Genomic DNA, 8000 nt, shown 5'->3' on the forward strand with positions numbered 1-8000 from the left:
TAATCTAACTTTATGGTCAGCTAGTACAGGTAGAGGGCAGGGTCTGGAATTTGAGGTATTTAGGGCTTCTTGGGGGTGAGGTTGCATTTTTTAAACTTCTGACTTTTTAGCTGTATTTTTTATTCTTTCATTCCCCACTTCTTCTAGTGTCTAGTTCTAATCATAGAACTAAATTTCTGTATCTTCATAATATTGATTCTCTTGTTCTCCTAAAGCATGGTATTGCTGGCGTAGCATCAGAATATGTACAGCACTTATTCTTTCTCTAACAAAAGCTACTAGCTTATTAAGGATACATGGCTCGAGTGTATGAAGCAAAAGTAAAATCAAAAGCGGTCCTACTAATGAGGGGATTAAAGTAATCAGCCATGGAGATCTATTAAACCATCCATCAAACCATCCTTGTTGTTCTTCTCTGTCCCTTCTTCTCTTGTCTAGTCTCTCTCTCAGCTTAGTCATAGAATCTTTAATCACCCCCGAATGGTCTACATAAAAGAACATTCTTCTCTTAAGGCAGCACACAGTCCTCCTTCTTTAAGGAACAGTAAATCTAGACCTCTCCTGTTTTGCAAGACCACCTCTGAGAGGGAGGTCAGTGATTCTTCAAGCTTAGATATAGATGGTTCTACGGCTTGTAAATCTTCATCTATTGCCAACCTCAGTTCATGGAAATATTGAGGGGTCTGTATTAATGCTGCTGTGCCTGTTCCCATACCTGCGGCTACCCAGAGTCCCAACATGACTGCTAAGATCAACGAAATGGGTTCCCTGTGGAAGCGTCTCAGATGTTTGTCAAACTCATCTTCAAGAGTGCCTGCAGGGTGATAATAAACCCGAGGGTCCCGCTGCACGAGTATGCAATAGTCTTTGGTATCACCAAAGACAGAAGTAGAAATACAAGGGGTTAGTCCTGACCCACATGCCCACCATTTATCAAGCGTGGGTACTAAGAATCTGTCAGTAGAGGTTCGAGGGCTCCTGAGAATCTCATTACAGAGATGCCTGTATGCAGTCGGTGGGTTTCCTAGGCAGGTCCCTTTCCCGGAGACCTCGGTAAGGGTTAATCTGTTCTTACTGTTCCAGGCACAGGTGTCATGGCTGGTAGTGTTATTAAAAGTTCCAGACACCGCAACACCTTCATTAAAAGGAGGTCCTGAGGAGAGGCAAAGCCAGCAGGATTCTGTCATATTAGGGCTGGAACTATTTAGCATAGTGAATGCCCCTTGTATTAAATTCAGTAATCTTTATTCAGTGCTCGGGAAGAGTGGAGGGGAAGTAAGAGACGGCCTCGAGGGGTGTGACTCTGGGGCATCTGGAGCAGGGGCTCCCTTGGTTCTGACCTACAGGTTGAGTCGGAAGGTTCTCTATTTTTAGTTGTATTGTAAAAGTGGCGCCTAAATCTCGCTTCAGCAGCCTATCTGGTAAAAACCATCGAAGGCCCCATGTCCTTCCTCTCAACCATTTAGACATATCTTCAGTCTGTCCTTGGGTGGTAAAAGTAATATTTAAGGGCAAGCATGTGGGGCTGGTGCCACAGGCCCCTGCACTTCTCTGGCTACACCTTGTTGGGGAAGTATAATTTTTATGTACCATAATCCATTCCCGGAAAGAACTTGGTTTCCAGTAGGCTTCTCCAGTAGTCTCACATCCCCAAGCAGAACAGTGTAGACTTTCTAAGCCCCCACAATGTCGGATGGTAGCTCTGTCTCGGCCATCTCAGGGGCAGACGTAAAATCCCAGCCTCCCCAATTGGCACCTTGCTTCTTGACTTCTGCACCCGAACTTACCCCCAGGGAATATCTCACAGGGTCTTCTAGGGGCATATTCTGAGGATTTGTGTCAGGAATGTCCCAGGTGTCCAGCCCAGCTACCAACTTACAAAAGTCAGGGGTGAGAGTGGGCCACCATGTATATGGTGGGGCCTCCTTGGAAATGGACCATATTATGTCTCCGACCTGGGAGGAAACTTGCCAAGTCAGTTTCTGAGGAGCATGGGGGTTCTTATCCGCTACGGGTGAGACACTTGTGGTGCAGACACAGCTTAAGAGGATCAGCAGTTTTCTCCAATTTCCATTCATCTTTAGTTGGCTCCAGTGCTCTTTTGACATGGGAGGCATGGATCCAAGCCGAAATGCCTTCAACCTTTACCGCTATAGGAGTTGTCAATAGCACTAAATACGACCCTTTCCAGCGAGGTTCTAGATTCCCCTCTCGATGGCAGCGGACCAGGACAGCGTCTCCGTCTTGGAACTGGTGGGGTACGTCTGGATTCCCAGTCTCATAAGCCTCTTTCAGCTGTCTCCAGGCTTGACGTCTCACCACCTCAAGGGCCTTTAGGCGGGCAAACAGGGGTTTGGAGAGAACAGCATCAGGATCAAATACTCCACCAGACTCAGTGAGTGGTGGTGTCCGCCCACACAGAATTTCATAAGGGGTGAGTCTAAATCGTCCTGGGGTGTTCCGGACTCGGAACAAGGCAAAGGGAAGGAGGACTGTCCAATCATTTCCGCCAATCTCTAAGGCCAATTTTGTTAGGGTCTCTTTTAGGATTCTATTCATCCTTTCTACCTGACCTGAGCTCTGGGGCTGATAAGTGCAATGTAATTTCCAATTAATCCCCAGTTGAGTGGCCAATCCCTGACTTACCTTGGCAACAAAGGCAGGTCCATTATCAGACCCAATTACCTTGGGTATTCCAAACCGTGGAAAGATTTCTTCTAGGATCTTCTTGGCCACCACATTGGCTGGCTCAGTTCTGGTGGGAAAAGCTTCCACCCAGCCTGAAAAGGTGTCTACAAAAACTAGCAAGTACTTGTTACCATATTTGACTGGCTTAATTTCTGTAAAATAAACTTCCCAATAAGCTCCTGGTCGATCACCCTGGAGCCTCTTTCCAGAAGTATTTATGGAGCACCCTGCATTTGTCAAAGCACAAGACTTGCAGCTTCTGATTACTTCATCCACCAGTTCTGAGAGCCCTATCACATAGTAATCAGAAGATCTCACTGTATCTTTTTTTTTTTTTTTTTTTTTTTGGTTCTTTTTTTTCGAGCTGGGGACCCAACTCAGGGCCTTGCCCTTTCCCAGGTAAGCGCTCTACCACTGAGCTAAATCCCCAGCCCCTCACTGTATCTTTTAATTTTGTTGTCCCCAAGTGAGTTAGATAGTGCAGGTTAGCAACATATTTGTGCCCCTTCTTCTGAGGGAGAATCAGTCTGCCACCTTCTGTTTCAGCCACCCCATAAGGGGTAAATCCTTGTGCCAGGCCTAATTTGTCCATTCTTTGATAATCTTCAGAGGTTTATCTAAAGCTAGTTTCTCTGGTATCACAATAATCTTCAGACTCTTTGACTGCCAGGATCATTGCACCTTGGGCTGCCTGTTTGGCGGTAAGATCTGCCATCTTATTCCCTTTTGCTACAGTATCTTGAGTTCTCTGGTGTCCTGGACAATGTATAATGGCCACCTTTTTTGGCAAATGTATAGCCTCGAAGAGGCTCAGAATTTCCTCTTTATTTTTTATATCTTTTCTTGCTGATGTTAACAATCCCCTTTGTCTGTATATTGCTCCGTGTATATGGGCAGTGGCAAAGGCATACATGCTATCAGTGTAGATGTTGATAGACTTCCCTTCTGCCATCCTTAGAGCTTGTATCAAAGCCACAAGTTCAGCTTTCTGGGCTGAAGTCCCTTCAGGGAGGCTGCTGGCCCAGATCACTGGCTTCCCGTCCACCACTGCTGCCCCCGCCTTCCGCTTACTTCGACCATGAAACTACTGCCATCTGTGTACCAGCTCGGACTCCCAGGCCATGGTTGATCCTTTAGATGATGTCTAATACCAGTCTCTTCTGCCAGGATGTCAGCACAGTGATGAATAAGTGAAGAGTCATCAGTCTTGGGCAGCAAAGTAGCGGGGTTGAGGATAGCAGGGGGAGCAAAAGTCACTCGTTCAGTCAACAGAAGGCTCTGGTAGTGTGTCATACGAGCGTTGGTCATCCATCTGTCAGGGGGCTGCCAGATAATGCTTTCAGGTGGGTGTGGTGCCACTCTAGTTATTTGCTATCCCAGGGTGAGCTTGTCGACATCTTTAACAAGCAGGGCTATGGCAGCAATAGCTTTCAGGCAAGAGGGCCACCCACTGGCAACAGGGTCTAATTTCTTGGATAAGTAAGCCACTGATCTTTTCCAAGGTCCCAAAGTCTGAGTAAGGACTCCTCTGGCAACCCCTGCTCTCTCATCCACATAGAGAGTAAAGGGCTTGGTTAAGTCAGGCAGGGCTATGGCTGGGGCCGTCAGTAGGGCCCTCTTGATTTCCTCAAATGCTCGCTGGTGGTCTGGGGTCCACACAAACGCCCCCTCTTCTTTAGTTAGAGGGTACAATGGGGCAGCAAAGGTCGCAAACCCTGGCATCCATAGCCTGCAGAAGCCAGCAGTGCCCAAGAATTCTCTTACTTGTCTCGGTGTAGTTGGGGTGGGGATCTGGGTTACAGTCTTTTTCCTGGCTTCCGTTAGTCACCGCTTTCCATCTTGGAGGGTGTATCCCAAGTAAGTAACCTCAGTCTGACATAGTTGAGCCTTTTTAGCTGAGGCTCGGTACCCCAACTCACCTAATTCTCTCAATTTTTCAGTCCCTTGTCTGCACTCAAGTTCAGTGGTCGAGGCAAGAAGTAAATCATCAACATATTGAAACAGAGTTACCTGAGGGTTCTCAGCTCTGAATGTGGCCAAATTCCGGTGGATGGCTTCATCAAAAAGAGTGGGAGAATTTTTGAACTCTTGGGGCAACCTGGTCCAAGTCAGTTGACCTACCAGTCCAGTGTCTGGATCTCTCCATTCGAAGGCAAAAATAGATTGACTGGAATGATGTAACCTTAGACAAAAGAAAGCATCTTTTAAGTCTAAGACAGAGTACCATTTCCTGTCTGGTGGAAGTGAGCTGAGGAGGTTGTAAGGGTTGGGAACAGTCGGGTATAGGTCTTGGACCCTCCTGTTAACTTCCCTCAGGTCTTGTACTGGTCTGCAGTCATTAGTGCCAGGCTTTTTAACTGGCAGCAACGGAGTGTTCCAGGGAGATTGACAAGGCACTAAAATACCTTGTTGTAAGAGTCTCTGAATATGGGGTCTAATTCCTTCTCTGGCCTCCTGGCTCATCGGGTATTGACGTACTCCTATGGGGGTGGCATTGGTCTTTAGCCCCACCACTATTGGGAGAACTCTCACTGCCATTCCCACACCTCCAGTCTCTGCCCATGCCTTAGGAAATGCCGTCAACCAACCCTTTATGTCAGGGTGCTTTTCCTGACTTGGAAGCTCATGTAGTTGATATTCTTCTTCAAGCTTCAGGGCCAAAACCATGGAGTTGGGAGTCTCCCATGTCACCTCTGGCTCAGTTTGAGTAAATCTGACCTGAGCCTTCAATTTTGTTAGCAGGTCTCTCCCTAGCAAAGGCGTGGGACACTCAGGAATAACCAGGAAGGAATGAGTTACTTGTCCCTCCCCCCCAGATCTACAGTTCACAAGGTGGTCCATGGATATTGTTTCTGTCCAGTTGCCCCAATTACTATAGTCTTTTTATTTTTTAACTTCCCTAATGGTTGCTTCAATACAGAATGCTCAGCTCCTGTGTCTACTAGAAAATCCATAGGGGTCCCCTCCACAGTTAAGGTTACCCTAGGCTCGGGGAGGGCGTCCGAGCCCCATCTCCCCTAGTTATCTTCATCTAGGGCCAGTACCTTAGAGGCCTTCCCTTTCTTCTTTGGGCACTCCCTTGCCCAGTGTCCTTTCTCTTTGCAATAGGCACATTGGTCTTTATCCACCTCTGTCCTTCTTTATTCATTCTTGGTCTTCTGTTGCCCAGGTTCCCTATCTGTCTAGGTCCTGTCTTTTCCTTTTCCCTTATTACTGCGGCCAAGATTCTAGTCAAATTTCTTTCTTGTATACGATCCCTCTGGTCCTCTCTTTCCTTTGCCTCACTCCTCTCTCTCTCTCTCTCTCTCTCTCTCTCTCTCTCTCTCTCTTTCTTCTCTTCTCTTCCTCTGTCTATGAAACACTTTCTGCCTCTTTAACTAAATCCCTTAAGGTATAATCCTGCAGCCCTTCTAACCACTGTAACTTTCTCTTTATGTCTGGCGCTGACTGTCCTATAAAGGCCATAGCCACTGCAGCTTGTTGACCCTCAGAGATAGGGTCAAAGGGAGTATAACGTCTGTAAGCCTCCATTAAACACTCAAGAAACACAGCCGGTGGTTCAACAGGCCCCCGAAGAACCTCTCTTACCTTTGCCAAATTTGTGGGGCATCTAACAGCCCCTTTGAGAGCTGCCACGAGAGCCCGGTGGTAGACGGTCAGCCGCTCCCTACCTGCCGCTGTGCTGTAGTCCCAATCAGGCCGGTTGAGGGGAAACCCAGCGTCTATTTCATTTGGGAGATTAGTTGGTGCTCCATTCGTCCCGGGGACGTTCCTCCGGGCCTCCAACAGGATCCTCTCTTTTTCTTCAGTAGTGAAGAGGACCTGCAAAAGCTGCTGAACATCATCCCATGTGGATTGGTGGGAAAACATCAAGGACTCTACTAATCCTGTCAGGCTAGCCAGATTTTCTGAAAAGGAAGGGTGATTAGTTTTCCAATTATAAAGGTCTGTAGAGGAAAATGGCCAATACTGGAGGGATTGAAGGTTGGGTGGGTCCACCCGAGGCCCATAAATGCGCAGTGGCAGCGCCACTGTCGAATCTGGCCCTCCGGGACCCTGTGCTGGACTCTGAGCACACCGGCTTCAGGTGCCTGCTGCAGGCCCCCCTTCTGTGCCGTTGCGGGCTCCCGGATCAGGCATCTGAGGCAGCGGGTAAGGGGGTGGTGGAGGGCTTGGTCACTCTGGGCGCTCCTCAATCTTGGGGTAGATTTTAGGAGGAGTTGAAGGTTGTTTTTCGGGCAAACTCTCAGGCTTTGTAGCTTCTGGTTTTGGTCCGTGCTCCGCCACTCCTCGGAGAGCCAGGGCTCCGGAGCCTGGCTTCCGTTTGTGCGCCCAGGACTTGACCCAATGTCGGGGGTTCTGAACCAAATCTTGCCAGACAGTAATGTATGGTTATTGATCAGGATGAGATCTCGGTCCCTCCTGAAAGACAATAGCTTTAACTTCAGAAATGTTAATCAAGTCAAAAATGCCTTCTGGTGGCCAGCCAACATCAAGTGTTGGCCAGTCCGAGGAGCAAAAAGTCTGCCACCATCCTTTCTTAATCTCAGCTGCCAAACTGTGTGCCCTGGTCCTACCCTCAGTCCACTGATGTAAAGTCAAACTCAAAGGAGTCGTCACAGTATGTCCCATCATCAGAGTCACAAGTAACACAAAACAGAAACCTTAGACACACAGACAAGAACTGACAGATATCTATCTTTACCAAGACAGACAGGACCACTCTGAAAATGCAGATGACCAGAAGGGCGTAAAGACTCCTCCAACCCAGGAGAACTGCAGAACTACCGTGTCCTCACCGGTACCCAGACAGGAATCTCCCAGGCGTCCCTGGGGTTCCACCAGACCTCTTGGAACATCTCCCAGGGCAGCACAATCGGTGAGCCCCTGGCACGTCTACCGCTCACACTTGCATCTCTCCTCAGACACAAGCCTCCCTCTCAGCCCAAGACTGGAGTGACTGCAAAACCAGAACTCCAGAACTCACGGGCAAATACAGACCCAGAATAGCAAATACAGACACAAAGTTTAGCCGGCACAAACACAAAGACACAGACAATATCTCACCTCCAAGTAGGTCTCTGGAGACGAGGGTGGTCGCCTATCTCCCCAAATGAAAGACCCCCGGAGCGGGGAGACCCACGCTCAAGTCTCAGGATGACGTGACCCCCCAAGAACTCACATGAGACCATCCTTGCTGTAATCACACGAGGTTTATTAATGGGAACAGTGCACTGGGGTCGGGACTCGTATCCCACGCAGGGGCAGTGGAGTTCGACCCCAAGAGGCTGGGATAAAGGGTATTTAAAGGG

The 8000-nt window shown here is 48.3% G+C and overlaps 1 pseudogene; it reads right to left on the reverse strand.

Annotated features, from left to right (window-relative positions):
- Nucleotides 1-2001: 2001 nt before the first annotated feature.
- LOC116887843 lies at nt 2002-7320 on the reverse strand (annotated as a pseudogene).
- Nucleotides 7321-8000: the final 680 nt, after the last annotated feature.

Source organism: Rattus rattus, chromosome X (assembly GCF_011064425.1).
Source record: "Rattus rattus isolate New Zealand chromosome X, Rrattus_CSIRO_v1, whole genome shotgun sequence".
NCBI lineage: Eukaryota > Metazoa > Chordata > Mammalia > Rodentia > Muridae > Rattus > Rattus rattus.